The sequence below is a fragment of the Vulpes lagopus genome, chromosome 3 (assembly GCF_018345385.1).
Source record: "Vulpes lagopus strain Blue_001 chromosome 3, ASM1834538v1, whole genome shotgun sequence".
Taxonomy (NCBI): Eukaryota; Metazoa; Chordata; class Mammalia; order Carnivora; family Canidae; genus Vulpes; species Vulpes lagopus.
The window spans coordinates 43,831,150-43,853,100 of record NC_054826.1 but is presented as its reverse complement, the minus strand read 5'-3'; the positions used below and the strand labels follow the sequence as shown (position 1 = coordinate 43,853,100).

Sequence of the window (21,951 nt, the reverse complement as noted above, 5' to 3'; positions counted from 1 at the left end):
GGATGAAAAAACTGAGGCTCAGTATGGTTCAATGCCTTGCCTGAGATCAGAGTTTCTAAGTGGCAGATGGGATTTATAAGACATTGGTCTACTACTATTTCAAGGTTCTTGCAACTATCCACGTTGTCTTTTATATAAACATCAAGTCATTTCCAGGAAGTCACTGAATTCCCTATCCATCATGCCAGCACTGGGTCACTGCTGGGCTTCATTAAGAAATTTGTTCTGAGACAAAAAAAAAAAAAATAGAAAGAAAGAAAGAAAGAAAGAAGAAAAAGAAAAGAAAAATTTGTTCTGAGTCAATTAAAAAAAATCATGAATTTTTTTCATTGTCTTTTAAGTGCTATATCTTATTCTTAGAAACACAAGATATGTCATTTTACCTACAGCCAGATGCCTCTTTGATTCTTTTTTAGGTAAACACTTCTTTGATTCTTTTCGAAATCTTTGAAAGCAAACACTAGAGATCTGAACAGACAGTAATGAAGCTGACTCTGCTGCTGTTTCCCTATGTCTAACTTTCAAGCAACATTGGCTAAATCACTTTATAATCTTACTCTTGAAGTAGTTATTCCAGAAATGATAATATAAATATTTTAAGCTATTAATATGAATAGACTTTTACTTTCTTGACTCTTACTCTTAGAAAATGGATTAGATGAATTTTCTGGTCAGTTTGCTACCCCATCAAGAAAGCAATGGCATCAAATTTTGAAATGTGAAGATGGCTGATTGGTCTTTAATGAAAGATTCTAATTTATATCAGTTTCTTTGAAAACACATGACTAGTTTCTGTTAATAGCCTAAATGATCACAGTTCCACCAATTAAAGTTAACAAGCTAGTAGCCATTACAGTTCATATCAAGAAACAAATATATATTACTCACAACTATAAATACGAACTCAGAAAGGAAAAGTGATGGAATTAATACGAATCACAATTCTTCCTCATTTCCCCTACTCCAGGATGTTCTAAACTAGATTAAAGTCTTTAGTATATTCATACAGAAACTTCATGGCCTGAGCCAACTATCAAGATATATCAGTAACCCAACATCTGGGACACCTGGGGCGATTCCTAAATTTAGAACCTGCACATGTTTTCTTTATTCACTAGTGTTCCCCAAGTATGGTATGTAAGAGTAAGATAAAGATTCACATCTTTCTTTTTTTTTTTTTGTCCCCATAATTTTAGACTTATGAATTCACCTTTTATTTAGGACAAATGATATTGGTCTTCTACTTATGGTATTAGCATTAAATTTCCTTTTAAAAGTATTCCAACAACAACAACAACAAAAGGATTCCAAGTAAAAAGAAGTGAGTCGATTTAGTAAAACCACTAAGTAATGTTGAAAAGGGACAGGGAAGAGATCAAGGTTAGTTAACACCAAGAAGACAGAGGAGGTCAGTGCTATGGACTGAATTGTGTTCCCCTCCCCCAATTCATGTGTTAAAGTCCTAACCTCTAGTGTGGTGATGGTAAATTGGAGGCAGGACTTTAAGAAATAATTAGGGTTCAATAAGTTTATGAGGGCATCATCCTCATGATAGGATTAGTGGCTTTATAAGTAGAGGACAAGAGAGCGATCCTTTCTGTCTGCACGTGAAGACACAAACCAAATGGAAGCCAGAAAGAGAACCCTCACCAAGAACCCAATCACCTAGCACCCTGATCTTGCGTTTTCCAGCCTCCAAAACTGTGATAAGTATCTGTTATTTAACCTACTCAGTCTGTGGTGTTTTGTTATAGCAGCCTGGCAAGACTGATACGGTTAGAGAATTTAGAGAAACATAAGAGAGAAACATATCAAACACTCTGAGATGAAGGCCACAACAGGCGGAAGAGACCTGCCCACCATGTTGGGATGAGCTAGGAATTCAAATGAAATTTGATTAGACAGAAGAACTCCCTGAGGCTGTACTAAGCCTGTACAACTCTTGGCCATCTTCGGAGCAGGACCCCTTTCCCATTACAATTAAAAAAGCAACATGGATATGAAGAAGAAATAGAGGTGGGGTAACATGTGATCTTAATTAGCTCCATCGCAAAGGCAGGACTGGAGAGAAATTTGGACAAGGGGAAAAAAAAAGTGAGTAAAAGAACTTAATATGGCTATATCCCTGAGAGTTTCTGAACCATCATGTTCCCATTACTTCTTCCAGTGATTTATTCACAACCAGTATCAAGAAAACAACCTAATGGCACTTCTATTATTTATCTTCCATTCTATTAGTGTCAGTGCCTGGAAGGGAATTGGGGCTCACTCTCCTGAGGACCAAAGCTGGGGACTAGAGCAAGGGCAGCAATGTGTTAATTAGTTCAACCAGTAAGGTTCAGACCACAGTGAAGAGGAATGAGATAAAACCACAAGTTGAATAAATAATAGCTCAGTTGTATTGATATGCAGATCTGATAAATATTTAAAGCAATACCTAAGGACCTGAATTTAGAAAATATTGGCTTAAAGGCAAGTTTTAAAGCATCAAATATAATTTAAAAAAATACATGTAAAGGTTAATCACCCTCTTTCATCAAATACAGAGCTTAGAAGTTATCCATGTGTGTAATAATGACTGGAGTGGAATATGAGGTTGGAAGCTGCTTTTTACCTGCTCTCTCATTTAGAGTAGAAAATCCTTGGGGTGCCTGGCTGACTCTCAGTTGGTAAAGCAGTGGCTCTTGATCTTAGGGCTGTAAGTCCGAGTCCCATATTGGGTGTAGAGATAACTTAAAAATAAAAGTTCTTAAAAAAAATTAAAAACCCTTATGTACTAATAATAAAACACTAGAAATAAACTAGAAATAAAATCCATGCTTTTTTTACCTGTGCTTCACAGTACTGACAATGAACCAGGATAAATAACCAAGTTCATTATATGCTTCTGTAAGAATTGTGAAAATGCATGCCATTTGTTTCTTTATCTTTTAAACAAGATAAAAGCAAGTAAGCAGATATACATGAGACAAAATGGCATTTTCTATTTATTGGCAAACATTTGATCTCAGTGAACCTATAACTCTGCCAAATTTAAGGAATTCTGTTAATAGCTCCAAGTATATGAAGGTTCTACTCACTTAAAGGTGAAGTGTAGTACAGAAATGATTTGATGAAATGAAATCATATAGTGTTCCTGTCTTGAAAGCGTTAGCAAAACCAGGATCAGTTGTGACAGTCATAGAATGAGATTAATAAATAACAACAATAATAAAAACTGAGCTCTAAACCCCAGAAAACCAATTTTGAAACAATTACAGACAACTATTATGGGGTGCCTCTAAACGGTTTTTGCCAAATTCCCTCAGCACAGCGCTGATGACAATAATGTGCAGCGTGTATGCAATTCACAGCACACACTTGAAAATGTACTCTGCTGTATTTTGTACTAATGAATAAGGCTACCGGCTTAATATACCATCATTAACAATAGAATTGTTCACAAGTGTGAGGGTACAATAATGTTTTTCCTTTGCGACTTCACATCCAGGAGAGAGGTAGTTTTTTGTGTGGGTGGTTTTAAAGTCATTATTGAGGCTTCTGTGGCTAGTGGAGTTATACCATTACGCTTAGATTCTAGCTACCAAAAGCCTGGAATCAAGAGGGGACATATGCACTTAGAAGATATACTTTCTTTAACTGAGATGGTGATGGTTCTAGGCAAAGAAATCTGTGTTTGGCTACCAAAACAGTGGGAAAGGCAGTCAAAGAACGTTGAATAACGGTGGGTCTCTAACTTCTAAGTCAAAGAAATTTGCAACATCAGTCAGGTCAGGCTCGGAATCTAATTCTGCTTTGACAGGCATTTTGTGAACTCTCCAGTTACTGAGTGAAATCAACATTCATGACAACGTTCTCAGAAAAATAAAACAAGAAGTAGAACATAACAAAAGTGCTAAGTTGTAAAAACTCTGCTGCTAATAATGAATGCTGTGAACAATCACCTAGTTAGAGAAGTCATTCACCTTCACTAATTTTTATCATTTTTCTTTTCAATGTTTCATTGGATTTTGTACACATATGTCAAAAAAATCAAAATTCATTATATAAAGTGATGTCACCAAGATAACAGTTAGTGAAAAAGCTGTCCAATATCTGTCTATTAATGAGTCTTTGACCACATCAGCTGACAGTTTCTTTTTAAGTTTCATATTAAAATGTTTCTGATGTTAAAGCAATTATTTTTTTCCAAATCAATAACCATTTCTTCTCTTGACTTTCAAGAGTCCCAGCTTTGCTGTTATTGTTTATTTTGAGACATGTTATCTAAAATAGCAAAGTTGTCACTGTATTTTGTTAAATAGCACTATTATATTTGATAACTATTCGATGGATAAATATTCTGCAAACCACGTTTCTTTAGAGGATCATAGCTTTCTACCTCTGGTCTGTAGTACACATTCTATAGAGTTTTGGGAGCTCTAAAGTGGATGTCACAATTTAAAAATTAAAAAAAAAAAATCTTTGTTTCTAACTTGGTCCTAACTTCTACTGGTTTTGTGGCCTTGAGAAAATTACTTCATTTCTGGACCTTGACTTCTCTTTTTGGAAAATGTGAATAACAGCATGGCTTCTACTGATTATTAGGGGAATTAAAAGAAAAAAAAAACCTATATGTTGAGATTACAGGGAAAAAAGGTCTGTTTGAGGTGACAGGGAGACAGAAAGGATATCCAGCAAACCAAATACAGCAGAAAAGCTAGACTGGCTAGCCAGTCAGGTTTTTTGTTGTTGTTGTTGTTTTTCCATTTGAGTGCTTTTAAACAATGCACCCGCCTTCAAGTTTACACAATCCCTTGCATTTATAATAAATAACACCTGACAGCCATACCATATTCTATCTGCCTCAATTCCACAGGTACCAGCGTTATAACTTCTGGCAGCAAGTCCCACTTGATAGACTCAGGATTCTCATCTCTTCTCTTCTAGTCTCTAGAGTGGCTGGATATGATCACCAGGTGTACCTAAACTAAACTGCCAGGGAACAAGAGTGAGCACCACCCATCTGCAAACAAAATCCCACGTGACATACCTCACTCAGAGAACATCCCTGACAAAGCTGGGCAGAGTTGTGTGGCATGGCTCCCTGGATCAGAAAAAGCAGGAGACAGGTTGGAATGCCTGTTTCTGCCTCAGCCCTGACCTTCAAGTCCTGCCATCCCTTGTTATCTTGGCCAGTCTTTAGACTTCATGTTCTTCCTCTCATCCTCCCTTCCTCCTTCCCTCTTTGCTGGCCGTTAGTCAGCTTACCCATTTGGGGCTGTGCTGTTTATCTGTCTCCTGGGCCATGTGACTTTGATGACTGTCTCTCCTGATTCTGAATCCCTCTCTTCTTTGCTTTGCAATCTGTGAGCATTGCCAAGTTCATGCCGGTGCTTTAACAAAGGTTTCATGCTCAGTGTCCTAGGAGAGCTTCCAGACTTTTTTTCACTGAAGTTACCCTAGGCAGAGGAATGAACATATACCCCTGGGGGACCTGGGGGCTTAGCCCAAAGCAGCCCAAAGCAAGCTTAAAAGAGCTTTAAAGTATTATGTTTTGTTTTAAAAATTCATGTGAATTTTAAATTCTGTTCCATAAATATCTCCATATTTGTGTTAGTATTAAAATAATATTCCCCCAACTTGTTGAGTAAAATTGATGCTCCCGGAAGATGTGTCATGTTAATCCTACGATATTTTGTGCGTATTGTTATAGCATCATCTACCTTCTAAGGATTTACATATTCACCTAGGGATTGACTTCTTCTCCAATCCTGGTATTTCTTCCCATGTGAAGGGAGACCTACTAGCATAAGTTCCCTGGCCAATTATAAACACTTCCCCTTCCCCCAATTTCTTCCCAGGGGAGACTAGGCGGTCTTAATCTGCTTGGTAAATTTTAAAGGAACAACTGCTCAGCCATCATTCAGTCCCTTTTTCTCTCTCTTATTTTCTCTCTCCTGTTCTCTCTCTCTCTCCTTTCCTCCCTCTCTCTTTCCCTCTCTCCCTGCCTCTGTCTCTTTTTCTCTCTCTCCTGAAAGCAAGCTTCTCACAAGATGCACAATGCTACTTTCTCTAGATCATAGATCATAGATCATAGATCATAGTGTTTGAAAGGGCCTGTGCATGGTGATAGAGAACAGAGTAGGGTTTACCTTCAAGAAAGAACCTTCTGGGAAGCTGGGAAAGTGCTATATCTAGGAGGTGCATACACAGGTGCATACATGTATAAAATGTTACCAAGCTGTAGACAGTTTTTGGCTTTTTGTATGTTAATCACTGCAAAAGAAAAAAGAAAGAAGGAAAGGAAGGAAAGGGAGGGAAGGAAAGGGAGGGAAGGAAAGGGAGGGAAGGAAAGGGAGGGAAGGAAAGGGAGGGAAGGAAGGGAGGAAGGAAGGAAGGAAGGAAGGAAGGAAGGAAGGAAGGAAGGAAGGAAGGAAGGAAAGAAAGAAAAGGCAAAACAACAACAACAACAAAAAACTACTATTTTAAAAGAGAGGGGTTTGTTGGTTTGGTACTTCTTCCCCCTAAGGCATTTCTATGTGGTTCCAAATTCTGTCTATGGCCCAGTAGGGCATGTTTTTCCATTTCTATTATCTAAAATCAGTTTTATCAGTAAATAGGGTGATATTTTGATCTAACATTCCTCACCTTTTTATTTCTCTGTTGGTTCAGAACTCTGAAATGCTGTTTATCAGTGCGACTCTAGAAGTCTTGGTAACTTGGATGGGCATCCCCTAAGGAAAGAGCTGGCTGGCCTGTATGCTTCCCTATCATGCAGGATAGGTGAAATTGTGGCCTAGGGATCACAGTGATATCTGAGACAAATCCCTAAGTCAGAGTCATATACGCTGTCAAAGGTGCTAGGACACAGGCTCACAATCAGGACTATGACCAGCTAGCTAGTGTGACCATTACCCCATTCTATAGTCAGGAAAACAATTAGCCCACAGCTTGGCATATAGTAGGTATTTCAGTAAGTGTCATTCTCTTCACCTTCTTCTATTCCTTGATTTGAACTTTTGTGTCGCCATCGAAAAGAAATATTTGACACATTATATAAAAGCTGTATTTTCAAGAAGAAATAAAAACATTGGTAACATGGTAAGAGAATTTCTAGATATCTAACCCTTCATCAGTGTTTTAACCTAACCACACTGAGATACTGCTAAGCGAGGAAGCGTTTTGTTGTATGCTGTTTTCACAGAGAATATTTGACAGAAATTTGGTGACAGGCTACAAAACTACATGCAGACGTGGTCAGAGTTCAAGTTATGCTTAATTACAGGCTGTCAGTTACCAAGTGGGAAGTTCAAAATGTAGCAGTTAACCAACACACATGCTAACCTATTCCACAAGAAGAAAAACATTTTTAAACAGCATTTAACATTTGCTACAAAGCTCTGGAAAGAAGCCAGAGGAAAATAAACAATTAAAAGATTGTTTCAAGTGACAAATCTACTTGTCTGAGTAAATAAGAGGATGGCACTAGCATTTGGAATGTGCCGGTATCCCCAGGAAGGTAGTGATAAGAACTCATCACAGAATTTACTGAATCACAGTCACTCCTCGGACAGTGTGTGGCTAGAGACAGGCAGGGCCAGAGTGTGGTCCCACTGGGCTAACCCTGGCTGAGCTAACCCTGGCAGGCTGCAGGTTGACTTTTTCATATTGGAAACAGGAATGGAATCAGAACTGCCAATGACATTTGGCTGAGAGCATAGCCTTGAGGTCACATGGGACCTTGTGAATGACCCAACCTCTCCGTGCCTTGGTTAGCTCATCTGCAAATTAAGAACCATTTCAGTACCTATCACATGCTGTTGTGAGGATTCAGGGATTTAATAAATGTAAATGCACTTAGAACTAGGCCTGGCACAGAGTCATCACTACATGTGTTAGCTACTATTATTTTTGTCTGCCCAAACTAAGATGTTTAGGAAATCTCTTCATTAGCAGCACCATCTGCAGATTATAAAAGCACGCACATACACACACTGATCTATATTTCTGTCTGTATAAGCCCATTAAAATTCCTGTGTCATTCTTCGCATGGGGTGACTGTTCATACACTAGGTTCAAATAACTCAGTTATTAGCTGTGCCCTAGATATCTAATTGAATTTACACTGCTTAGCCTTAAAAGATAAATGCCTATAGCAATATGCTATAGTATACAATGAACCTTACATATAAAAAGAGTTCTACTGATGTCCCAGATCCTTCCTTTTATTTCCCATATTTTAGCTAATTGTTAAACTTCAGCTCTCCAACTACCACATAGCTGTAGAGTATAAGTGTTGTTCAACACCGGTCACTATCTTTTATGAACTCCAACCACATTAAAGTCTGCACCGTATTATTTCCTTGGTAATAAATACTAGATGACATATGACCAAAGGATTTTGTGATTGTGCTCAGCTTTTCCTATGCAACTATTCTGTAAATTCTTTGTGGATAAAGAACAACATCATTTGCCTTTTGTGTACAGGGCACTGCCTGAGCCCTGTGAGCACCTGACAATTTATTGCAGTGACACTATAGAGTTCTCTATCTTAAATACTTTCCATATTCCAGGCACTGTGCTAATTTACATATATCATCTCATTTAATGCTCATACCAACTTACTATTCCCACTTTATAAATAAGGAGATCAAGACTCAGGAAGTTAAAGTATAAGATCTGTAGAGTATCATATGGTTCTTGGTTTTTCTCTTGCTGATATGATGAATCACATTGATGGTTTTACGAGTGTTGAACCAGCCTTGTGTCCCGGGGATAAATCCTACTTGGTCATGGTGAATAATTTTCTTAATGTGTTGTTGGATCCTATTGGCTAGTATCTTGTTGAGAATTTTTGCATCCATGTTCATCAGGGATATTATTCATATGGGGAATATGAATAATAGTGAAAGGGAATATAAAGGAAGGGAAAAGAAATGTTGGGAAATATCAGGAAGGGAGACAGAACATAAAGACTCCTAACTCGGGGAAACGAACTAGGGGTGGTGGAAGGGGAGGAGGGCGGGTGTTGGAGGGGAATGGGTGACGGGCACTGAGGTGGACACTTGACGGGATGAGCACTGGGTGTTTTTCTGTATGTTGGTAAATTAAACACCAATAAAAGTTAATTAAAAAAAAAAAAAAAAAGATCTGTAGAAAAACTGGGATTCAAACACAGGTCACTTTCATCCCAGAGCCTGAGGCTCAATATTCCAAATTGGTCAGTTTAGAGATTCACTTTCCAATGATTCCTTTCACAGTCAGCCTCTCTACCTTGTTCTCACAGTATGGCTTAGTTTGGGATTTCGTCTTATTTTGCTTGAGCTATGGTGGTAGCTTCCTAACTGAACTCTCTATGTCTCATGTGGCCAAGAGAGTCAGTGGAAAGTGAGACTCTGGAAGATATTTGGAAAGGGTCCCAAGAAAAGAGTGGAGAGCTGTGCCTATCAGTAATAGATTCAGTCAGCTTCCTAGACTAGACTGCTCTGGCCTGGAGCATGCTCTCTCAACATTTCATCATTCCACACACATTTCCCTGGGGTCTCCTACATTCCAGCCACTTTACCAGCTTCTGGGGTCAATGAGATCAAGTAGGCAGAGTTGCAGCCCTAACAAAACTCAGTCAAAATGAGGAGGAAAAGAACAAACTTTTGAGCAACAAGTGCCTAAGGGAAGGAGTGCCTATTCTAGTGAGTTAGGAAAGGTTTTGGGACTTCAAGAATATGTATCAGCACATATTCTGGTCTAGTTTAGAAAAACAGGCTAGGACTATCAAGCTTAATAAATAACATCATTTCTGAAGGACAAAACTACTCTCACAGAGGCAAGGGAATAACCAAGGTCACGGGGTTATGTTTTGTTGTTCAAACATTTAGGCAATGTTTACTTAGTAGCCACCTTGTACCAAGTGACACATATAACCCTAAAAATACAAAGATGAATTTGATAATGTCTCTGCCCTTGGAAGAGTGCATGGTGCAGGTGGGTAGATAAACATGCAACATGCAAACTGAGCAATTACAGCACAAAGTGACTAGTGCTAAAAAATGAATGGAAATAATAGCTGGAAAGGTACAAAGCACAAAACAGTCAATTCTAGCTAAAGGAATTAGAGAAGACTTGGATGTGGTACCTATGAGCAAAGCCTTTGTGTTAACTTTCCAGGGGACAGAATGAGGAATGGCATTTTCTAGAAACGGGAGACTAGACTAGTGGTTCTCAAAGCATGGTCCATAGACTAGGAACATCAACATCACCCATGAACCCGTCAGAAGCATACACTTTTGAGCCCCATCACCCCACCTACTGACTCAGATACTTTGAGGGTGGGCCTAGTGATCTGTGCTTAACAAGCCCTCCAGCATACTTGTGATGCATACTCAAGTTGAAGACTATCCTGGGCTGGAACATAAAAGAAGAAGCAAGAGGTGAAAAGGAAATGGCAAGAAATAACCTTCTATAATAAACTGGGGCCAGTTCACAGTGGACCTTATGAGTCTTGCTGAGAAATGTCATTCTTAAGTATTCATAGTCTCCCTTTTCTTATTAAGAGGGCACTATGCCAAGTTTGTGCCTAGGCCTTTTCATTCAGCCTTCAAAGTAACTCCATATACTAGCACTATGTTTTCTCTCATTTAACATATATGAACTTGGGAAGCACATGAAGGCTGTGCAATTTGTTTCAGGTTGCAAAAGTAATATTTGTAACCCCCAGTCTTCAGTATTAACTGCTTTGCTAAAATGCCTTCTGTGGAGAGATGCCCTGTGCACTGGGGTCTCAGTTGAGGGTACTAAGGTACTAGATGGGTCCAAGTAGATCCATGTCCTATTACTGTTTTAGGAAACTCCTCCAGAAGGATCCTGGATAGCGTAAGTATTTTGATGACAAGGTCAATTGTCAAAGAGACGCCTCATGGAGGAGTTTAGGATACGCCATTGCTTTGTTGTACAAAAAAAAAAAAAAAAAAAAAAAAAAAAAAAACAGTAAAATGAATGTGTTCACACCATCCAACATTTTATACCATTAATGCAAGTAAATGTGAGTAGCTCTGAGACCAGAAGCTCATTAAAGTAATTATTCATTAGTGGCTTTTTCTTTTTTTTTTTTTTTCCTTTTTTTTTTTTTTTTTCCCACTTGGATTCTAAAGGCAGGCCTTTCCTTTTCAAGATCATTCCTTTTCAACCTATTTAACATTTCTTTGTAGGGTCACAATGTTAATTTTAAGGTTATGTTTTAATGGCTTTCTAAATGACACTTTCATTGTAGTTAAATGAATGCATCAAGTCACTCTTGCAGGTGGAGATGTACTATTCAACTAATAGTTATAGAAGGGTATGAAAATCTCTAAACTATTAATTTGAAAATCTATTAACAACCTACATATTTAAAGAAACAGAATAAAAGCAGTGCTGTTTTCACTAGAGCTATTTAGTGTAGGGAATGGTGCATACAAACTGTTTTTGAATCCCCTATAGACAATTGCTTTTGCTCATTTCAAAAACCTCTACTTCTTATTGTGAGCTGAGTTTTTAAAAGGGACCATTCATATAGAAGGTACAAATTTGGGAAATATTTCTGCTTCCACTAAGCTAGCCAAATTCTTATTCTCAGCCCAAATCAAAATCACTAATTTTATTTGGTCAAAGATGCCTTTCTGGTGCCTACATGTCACCCTGTTTGAGAAACTTCAGGCTATAGGACAGTTCTCAGTTACATGTTAAGGTAGGTAAAGCAAATGCACCTGCGAATTCATTGCTATATTTAGTGAATTTATGGTTCCACTCTAAATACACTGATTTTAGAGATTATCAAAATAACAATGCATGAAAACATAAGTCAAAATATTCATACAATACTCTAGAGCTATACCCATTTCAGAAGTTGATCTTACGCAAATACCTTAGTAAGTTAGAAACTGCAGAAAAACTTGGCTGCCTAAAACTTTCCTTAACTGCCTAAAAGTTTCTTTAACTCTACATCTGAAATTTAAAGTGATAATCTTTGGGGTTTTCCTTAATGCAATGTTTAAGGTTAAATAAAATAGATAGATGTTAGCTTGGAAATTAAATTAAAAAATATAATTTGCAAGGCATTCAAAGCAGTTCCATAAAGTAATGTCATTACCATTGTGTTTATTTTTATTATTATTATTATGCAATCAGCATTCTTACTATTAGAGATAAATAAATTTCCTTTTGTTATTTTCTAGTTTATAATTCTTCCATCTTAAGTCCCTCTTTATGAGGGGTTAGCAGTTGGAACAATATACACCATATGTTTTTCTAATTCTATTTTTTTTTTAAGATTTTATTTTTCGGGGCAGCTGGGTGGCTCAGTTGGTTAAACATCTGCCTTCGGCTCAGGTCATATCTCAGGATCCCCACATCGGGATCCCTGTTTAGCAGGGATCCTGCTACTCCCTCTCCTTCCTGCTTATTCTCTCCTATCTCTCTCTCTCAAATAAATAAATAAAATATTAAACAAAAACAGATTTTATTTTTAAGTAATCTCTACACTCAACGTGGGGCTTGAACTCACAACCCTGAGATCAAGAGTCACATGCTTTACTGACTGAGCCAGCCAGGTGCCCCTCTAATCTTATTTATATCATTTAACATAAAGATGAAATTAATATCAAGGGTATTTAAAGAAAGGGAGGAAATCATAAAAGGGCAAGTTGAGGGAAATATGTGAAAATAGAAAGGACACCCTAACCATTTGCCAAGAAATGGAGAAAAATTTGGAAGTTGGAGAGGGAAGATGTAGGATCCATTTTTTGCCAGCTGGTAGAGACACCTCCTTCTTCTCCAGTGGCGGCTGCCCTGAAATACGCCCGATCATCTATTTATATTTGCTCCTCTCCCCAAACCCACGCTCATATCCTCATATCTATGTCCTGGTTTGCCATTTTTTAGAAATGGCTCTAGTTCTATATATGTAGAAGTTAAAATTCCCAGCTTCTCTGAATGTGCATATGATGTTTTTTGAGGTTTTATGAGGTTGCTTCAAATCCAATGAACTATAGCACCTGATATCTTCTCTTCTAGTCATGAGAAGTCAGGGACAGGAAAATTACAGGTCAAGATGAAATAGAAATTCGTGAGGCAGAGCTTCCCTTTTTGTGCACATGCTTTTAATAAGAAACATTCTGTCCCATGAATTCTCCATGTAGTGGTTGAAAGAAAGAAATCTAGAACAAGACTGCCAGATTGAACCCTAATCTATCACTTGCTAGCTATGTGACCTGGAGCAGCTGATTTAATCTCACAAAGCCATTTTACTTACCATAGATAGAGTCAATAGTCCTACCTGAAGAAATATTTAAAAGTCATATGTGAAGGACCTAGGGCAATGCCTAGTATAGTCAGTACCTAACACAGATTGTTTCCAAATAGTAAAAAGCAAGTTCTGTACTGAATATTATAATCATCATTGAATATTTCTGTATTTATGTGTATGTATACATATCTGTGTAAATAAAGTACTGGGCCAGCTTAAGAAAAATCCAACAGAATATGGCTTCTAACTCCAAGAAAAATATAAAATACCGAAAAAAGAACTACACAAAAGCGTATCATTAAATAGGCTCCATAACTGATTCCAGACTACCTCCTAACACCCACATAGCATCACCTGCACAACTCTCCTCAAACTCATTCTTCAGTAGGTCTTGCCTAAACATTATACTCCTAAATTCTTCCAGTCCAAGTCATGATTGCATGGGCTCTTTGCATTTACAACATGTATCTGAGTTTGTGATTGCGTACTTATCAGTGATTACTTGCTTTCTCAGGAAGCTATAAACTCTATGAGTGCAGAGGTTATGAAATTCCTCTCCTTTAACCCATTTTTATCTTCGGCATCTCACTGTCACATGCTTATCCCAAGGTACAACTACCAAGTCTCTAGAGACATTTTGGAAAGATGGGTTTTCACACTTTAGGGCACATCAGAATCACCCAGAGGATGTCTTTAAACACAAACTGCTGGATTCCGCTCTCAAAGTTTGTTTCAACTCAGTGAGAACTTGCATTTCTAACAATTTCCTAGGTGATACTGTTATTACTATTCTAGGAACCACACTATACATTGTCCTCAAAGCAGTACAGCTATTTAGTTCCACTCTGAGGAAATATCATGTATTTTTCAAGGTACCATCAACAAGTTTTAACCAAATCCAGATGCCTATGATGATGATATATCAGCACTACATAATCGCTATATGATGTTCTTATTGTTTTTCACATTTAACCATCTTAGATTCTACAGATATTGAAAATAATAGCACCATTATTAATATTAGAAATTTTATCTGCAGCCAATGAAGAAAACAGCTGTCATTTATTAAACACTGGCTATTTCTAGGCAATTGCCAAGGCCCCTGACACTGTGACTCATTTGCAGGTGTTCATGTCTTACCACTGGATTATGAACTCGCTGGGATAGGAGATAGAAGCTTTATAATCCTCACAACACCTAGCACAGTGCTCTGTTCATAACACATGTTCAGGAAATGTTTACCAAAGGAAGTAGTGGAAATTAAAAATAAAGCAATGATGCCCCTTTCTATAAGACATATGAATGTGGGAGGTAACCTTCCAGGAGAGATGTGTTGAATGTCTATCGGGGCAAAATTTTATATAAAGTCATATTTAATGTCAATTTTCACTTGCAATCTAGGAGGGGAAGTGAGGCAAGTATATAAATAATTATATTCTGAGATGTATATGAAATAAAACAATATAGACAAATTGTTAGAGGAGTCACAACTTAATATTAAGGAGATGGACCCAAGATAGTACATCACAAAATCTCCCTCTGTCCTTACAAAAACATTTACATTTTGCTTTTATTTCTTGGCATCCTAGAATTTTATCAATGAGACATACCCTGAAAATAAACTTTTCCCTAACTATTTGGTCCATGGATGAGGAATTCAAAGTCCTGTGAAAAATAAAGAGCCAAAGATTACAAAGTGAATCTTCTTAGAACCACATTGCTTGACTCCTAGACTGGTGTTATTCGAACCAGTGAAAGTGGTGGCATATGAGGCTATTCTCCAGACAGACACTACTGGTATGAATTATAGCAGTCCTAGAGATACATATTTACATTGTTTAAATTTAAAAAAAAATCTTTTTACAAACTCAGGGCTCAAACCAGATTTATTCAGAATAATATGATCTAGCAAATCTACCTTTCTCAATAGAATTAGAAAATGCATTGCTGATCTTAAAAGCTCTGGAAGATGGCCTAACTTGTTCTGGATATAAATATAATTTTTCTTTTTCTGTACTTTTGGCAGAATCATTTCCTTTCTGCATATACCTGCATATACCTTTATATAGAAAGCAGATTTAAAGATTTATCTTCCTTTAAGGAAGAAAATATTGCACAGGGAGATTATGAAATTCAATATTTTGAGAGCTTAGTTAAATAGATATATTTTTAAACCAGAATGTGAGGTGTCCCTTTAGGATGAGTTTTCCTATACATATCCAATCCTGTGCTATACATCAGGGATACACTGAAAAAAAATCTGAAGGTCTATTCATTCTGGACTATTCCTTTTTAAGTTATATCCTCAGTTCATTGCAACTTGAATTAGGCTTTAAGATCCTGGGTCAACAAGAGAGAAGTAAGGACCAGAATCTGGCCTGTTTGTAGAAAGAATATAGTAGGAAATAAGACTCATTAAAAACACAATTATTTTCTAAGAAGGAGAGGTAGAAATGATTCTGCAGATGATAATTACATTCTTCCTAAAGTTTACTTCTTGTCCAGATAATACTTTGCACGTCAATATTAAGTTCTGTTAATTTGTTGAGAAACATTCTAGATACAGCTCACACCTTTATATATTCACATCAGAAAAACCCAACTTGAGGTCCATGAAATCCTGTATAATGAGGCCCACCTTTCAGGAGGACAGCTTGCTCTGGGAATAGGCATATCTTGATTATCTGAGGGGCACACAAAGTCCTTGACTTCCCCCAAATGTATTACTTTCAATTAGCTACAACGCTGACCTCCAAATCTACTTGGCTTCCTAATTCTGCCATTAGTCATTCCTTTGAGTTGGGTATTAACCATCAAAGGTCACCATTAAAGTGTATACATGCTATGCTGAAGGGGAGTGTGGACCATTAACATCCATTTACACATTTGCCTGGATTTATTAAGCCCATAAGCTGTCGCTTGAGAGCACAGCCTATAAGGAACAGAATGCATAGAACAGGTAAATCAGTCCAGGGAGGGGAAAAGTGGGAAAGAAAGGGAGGGATGGAAAAGGACAATGTAGTTAATGGAATATATGCAAATATCGAATGGGTCAGCCTGAAACTTGACCATCCTAAATCCTAGCAGAAAATATTTAGGAACCAGTTGCCAAATAAAATTAAATTCAGCAGGCTCAGCATATTGCTCAAGAATGAATGAATCTTGGAAGATTCATTTTATTTTATTTATTACTCATAATTAATAAGGTAAATACATAAATCAGGAATTTAGAACTAAAAACTCAAAGAGTCTAACGAAGCTTTCCCAATTTGGGATTTCAACTACAGATCTATTTATAAATTAAGGTGTGTAGAATGTATCTGTTAGGTTGAATGCAAGACGATGGGAACAAATCTGAAATCAAATAATTTAATCTTTCTGCCTCATTTTATCCATCTGGAAAAAAAAAAATAGCTATAGCTATTTCCTACCAATTCTCACAGGGTTGGTACAAGATTTAAATGAGCTTCGCAATCTTTTTTGAGATTCCGTAGAAGCTGCTTGCAATATATCAAAGTATTTAAACTGTGTTCCCCATTGTATAAATTCAAAGTACTTGTCAGCACCCCATGAATGTTTTACTAAGGTCACCTGAAGGAAACACATTTATTCCAGGTTTCTATTTTCCACTCTAATCTATATAGAGCAAAGTTTTTGATCTTATCAGCTGTTTGATCTTGGCAGTTATAATCAAGGAGTTTCCTATAAAAAGAAAGAAAGGGCTACGCACTCCTAGAGACTTTCAAAAACACTGCACTAAGAAACTGGAGACCTACAGTCTAGCCCTCTCACTTTTCTACTGCTTGGGGCCACTGAGCAGGACCCTAGGACTCCCTTCCCCCAAGAGATGCTGACACGTAATCTGGCCCCTGTGTAACTCTCCCATCTTCCCAGGAACTACTGTCCCGCTAACTCACTGTGCCCTGGCCCTGCAGGCCTCCTTTCTGTTCCTCAAACACTCAAGCTACTTTCAGCTTTCGTGTCTTTGCACCTGCTGTCTGTACCACCTGGCCTATCCCTCTGTCAGATCTTGGTCTCACTGGCTCTTTCTTCTCATTCAAGTATCAGCTAAAAAGTCCTCTTTTCTGAAGCAATTTCCCTGACTGGCTGCCCTACTGCCATGTTTTATTTGTTTCATATCACTACACCCGGGCTTTTATTTTTTCCCAAATCTTCAACAGCCATCTGATATTATCTTACTTATTCATTTATTCATCATCCACCTCCCACTGGAAGATGGTCTCCATGAAAGAAGGGACCCAGTCTGCATTGCTAAAGGCTGAAAATCTAGCACTAGAAACAAAAACACAAGAAAAAGTAATCTGGACTCTGCCAACCTCAGCAAATATTTACTGAAGACATGAAAGAGGTATCTTGGCACTGGGAGCCACATGACCTGGTTTTCTTTGCAGCTATACTCCTAACTAACTCTGTGACCTTTGTCAAATCCATTAATACTAAGAGCTTGGATTTTTTACCCCAGAAATGGATGCATGAAGCATATGTGTTTCTGCTCCGCCCTGCTGCACCCATGATGGGCATCTTTAGTTGATCTTGTCACTTTTCCACCAAACCATATGGGCCTCACATTCTTTGTCAACACAGCACTCTGAGCAGCCACTATTAAGACTTAGCTGATGGCATCTGAGATAAAAAGTTTTCTGCTGCCACTTAACTAGATGATCTCCAACGATCCTTTCAGGCTCTGCTCAGGTATCTATGATCTAAGAAAAGGGCTAAAGAAAATCATAGATTAAAGTCCCTTCTGCTTCTGTGTCTAATATAAAAGTAAGAGGTGAAAATTCTCCCAAATCAAGAGTGCCAAGAAATTAGGACCACAACAAGACCTAGAAAGTGGGCAGCAAGAGGCACCAATAGGAAGTCTAAGTTCATAACATCGTAAGATGACATGAATGTCTCAGAAAGACATCTCCTGATGACAACTAATTACAAATTTTCCTTATCTTCTGAATTTCTAAAAAGGCCACATAAGACTCTCTTCAATATTGTAGGAAATAATAAAGTCACTTTCATGCTTTTTTTTTTTTTTTCAATTCACATCCCATTCTGGGATAGCAATCATAATGACTGTTAAGAGTCCTACTAGTAGCTCTTTCCATATCCATCTCTACATTTTCATCTCTCTCAAGGTGATGAGGCTTAAACCTCATCATTTTTCAGTGGAGCTTTACCAATTTAGGCTTTCAGCCTTTTCTAGTCTGGTCTCTCCTTGACCTTTCCCCCATAGCATGAGTCTAGAGTTTATCAAATAAAAATCCTTGCCTCTGTGACCATATCTCTCCCCAGCTAAAAATGTTTCGATGTCTTCCTTTCTCTTTCAAGGTGGTGCCTACACTCTTGACCCTGACTCCCTGAGCCCTTTCCAATATAGGCATTCCTTGATACTTACCTCCATCCCTCCTTACCATGTTCCAAGGCTCACTTCTCTATCCAGTGTCTTCTTCTGTGTCCTAACCAGGCTGACCCAGCCAAGGAGACCAGACTGACAGGCTACTTCCCCTTCAAGTCTCCTCCATCTCTAACTCCATCCCCAGGCAGAAAGGTGAGTCTTTCTATGAACTCACCTGACACTGTGTCTGTGCTTATCATCTGTCACATTATCTAATTTTTTAATTTTTAATTTTTTAATATTTTTAATATGCTAACATATAACATCAAGTGCTCATCTCAGCATGTGCCCTCACTAATGCCTGTCTCCCAGTTACCACCTCCCCTTTTGCAACCCTTTGTTTGTTTCCCAGAGCTAGGAGTCTCCCATAGTTTGTTTTCCTCTTTAATTTTTATTAAAATTGAATAAATTTTAAATTCATTTTAAATAAATTTTATTTTTTTATCTTTTTTCTTCCCATTTATTTTTTTTTAATTTTTATTTATTTATGATAGTCACAGAGAGAGAGAGAGAGAGGCAGAGACACAGGCAGAGGGACAAGCTGGCTCCATGCACCGGGAGCCTGATGTGGGATTCTATCCCAGGTCTCCAGGATCGCGCCCTAGGCCAAAGGCAAGCGCCAAACCACTGCGCCACCCAGGGATCCCTTAAATAAATTTTAAATTTAAATAAAGGGAATTCCCCTCCCTTCCCTTATGGTTCCTTTCTCTATTTCTTATATTCCATATATGACTGAAACCATGATAATTGTCTTTCTCTGATTGACTTATTTCACTTAGCACAATACCCTCCAGTTCCATCCACATCAATGTAAATGGTGAGAATCTTTTTTGATGGCTGAGTAATATTCCATTGTATGTATGAGTATATATCACAACTTCTTTGTGCATTCATCTGTCGAAGGACATTGTAGCTCCTTCCACAGTTTGGGTATTGTATCACATTATCCTATAATTATATTTCATTTTCCCTCCTCCATTAGACAGAGTTCTTAGAGAACAGAAATGCTGACTGGCACCTCTGCAGCTAGCATAGTGGCCTTCATGAAGCAGGTGTTTAATAAATATGAACTAAAAAGTCAATTTCTAAAATGTGACAGATTTGCTACTTTAGGAGTCAGCCTTTCTTTGAAGTTTTTCTATTTTATTGTAGTAAGTCACCAACACCTAGCAGAGTACTCACTATGTGTCACATACTTAATCAATTTTAAACATATTATTTTCATGTAATAAAAACAAAGTTATTTACCAATTTTTGATATACTTTTAAAGCATTCACTAAATTTTCTAAAATATTTATGTATTTATTCATGAGAGACACAAACTGAGAGAGAGAGGCAGAGACATAGGCAGAGGGAGAAGCAGGCTCCTCGCAGGGAGCCTGATGAGGGACTCGATCCCGGACCCTGGGATCACGACCTGAGCCAAATGCAGGCGCCCAACCACTGAGCCACCCAGGCACTCCTCATTCACTAAATTTTATTTGTATTTGGATTAGGTACTACTAATATCATCATTTTACAAATGAGAAAAGTGAGACAAGGAGAGACCAAGTAAAGTGTCCAGGTGACACAGTGAAAAGGTGGTAGAGCAGGATGTGACCCAGGTAGCTCTTGGAATGGACACATGCAGTATGTATAGGAATAAACCATGGTTGAGTCCTCTGATTATTGTATCAGGCAGAACCAATGATCAGAACTAGGCAACTCCTTTTCACTCTTTTACCTCTATATTCAAAAGCCTTTCTTAAAATACGATCTCTTCAAGACCTTCTCCAGAATAAAGAGTGAAGGATGAGAGCTCTTTGAGAAAGGCTGGAAGAAGGAAAAGCAAAATACACAGAACTCTGCACTCCCTTGCTAGGCAACATCTGCTCCCCTCCCTTCCCCTTCACTTGTGATATATTGACACATAAGCAGCATTGATACTCATGAGAAAAATTACAGTCATCAAGGTTATCTCCCCAAGAAGCAACTCTCTTTCTTTATTAATATGCTTCAGATTGTTGCAACACTACAAAGCCAAAAATAAGTTTTCTTTGATCAATAAATTGTAGGCTGAGAAAGAAAATACTAATTTTCCATTTCTTTGAGATCCAGCACTAACATATAACAGAGCTTTCTAAAAGGGTTCTCAGAAACCTGATATAGAATTATCTGAAATTACACTCGACCATCCCTACAAGATCATTCTGTTCTCTGCCACTTTAGAGAGGTGTCTTCTGGACTTGGCGGGCTTTTTTTTCTTAATAAATCTCTGGGTAAAGATATATTTTTCTATTTTAGTGTAAGCTTGGCAAAGAAAGCATAATACATTTCCAAGTCAGTCCCTAAGAGAAAGATTGTTGAACTCTCTCTCCCCTGTCAGTTCTGGGCTTCAAAACATGCCCCTTGCACCTCAGGAAGGAACTTCATTTTTAACCCAGTACTGAAAGAAATATCAAGCCTTGCCTTTCTTGCAGTAAAATGTGTATAATATCAAACAGCCTACAAAGTGGAAGAATGCCATGAATAAATATGGATAGTCATGATAAAATAACAGCAATTGTGTTGGAGGCATATTTAGTCATATATTGAGCCAGAGAGGCGGTGTCAGATAGTTGAAAAAGAAGCAGATGGACACTTAGTCCTAGGATGAGAGTTGTGGTACTCGCTTGCCAAAAATTTTGGTGACGTATTCAAGGTTTCATTGGTCATCTGATAGCTGGAACAGCCATCTCAATTGAGGATGACTTTTGTGCCCCAGGGGACATGTAGCAATTCTGAATACATTTTTATTGTCACAATAGGAGAATAGAGGGCATGCAACTGGCATCCGGTGGGTAGAGGCCAGAGATGCCGCTAAACATCCCTCAAGGCGTGGGTAGCTCCCCACAAGAAAGAATTATCTGGCCCATGTTGGGAAAATCTGCTATAAAGCAAAGTAGAATTAAATAAGCTCCAAAGATTCTATCATCTCTATGATTTAATGAGGTCCAAATACCAGACCCATCCCTTTCTCATTTCTATAAGCATCAGGGATTTGGCCTTTCACAGTGTTTCCTTCTAGGCTTTCATGTTTAGGGTTCCTAATCTCTGTGAGGAAAGGTCACAGAGACAAACCTAAAAAAGATAAGAAGCCAATTGATTCATTGAATCACTCAACAAATATTTATTGAGAGCCTTCTGTGTTCTAATCATTTTGTGAGACCCCATGATACAATTATGAACAGCTACATATCACTTAAGAGTATTCCTGAGTCCCAAACTAAAGTACCCTTGCAACTAGTTTCTGGATTCAGT

The 21,951-nt window shown here is 37.9% G+C and overlaps 1 protein-coding gene across 14 annotated transcripts in view; it reads right to left on the bottom strand.

Moving 5' to 3' along the window:
• TENM2 (teneurin transmembrane protein 2) overlaps positions 1-21,951 on the bottom strand; it is a 3,550,639-nt gene that overhangs the window by 1,059,861 nt on the left and 2,468,827 nt on the right. For 2 of the 14 annotated variants that reach the window (XM_041750470.1, XM_041750469.1), the window contains exon 1: positions 5,033-5,193. The exons of 11 other annotated variants lie outside the window; for them this stretch is intronic. The gene's annotated coding sequence lies outside the window, so the exon portion shown is untranslated. Of the gene's footprint in view, positions 1-4,831; positions 4,888-5,032; positions 5,194-21,951 lie in introns of those variants that run through there. One more of the 14 variants, XM_041750475.1, reaches the window with a different exon arrangement.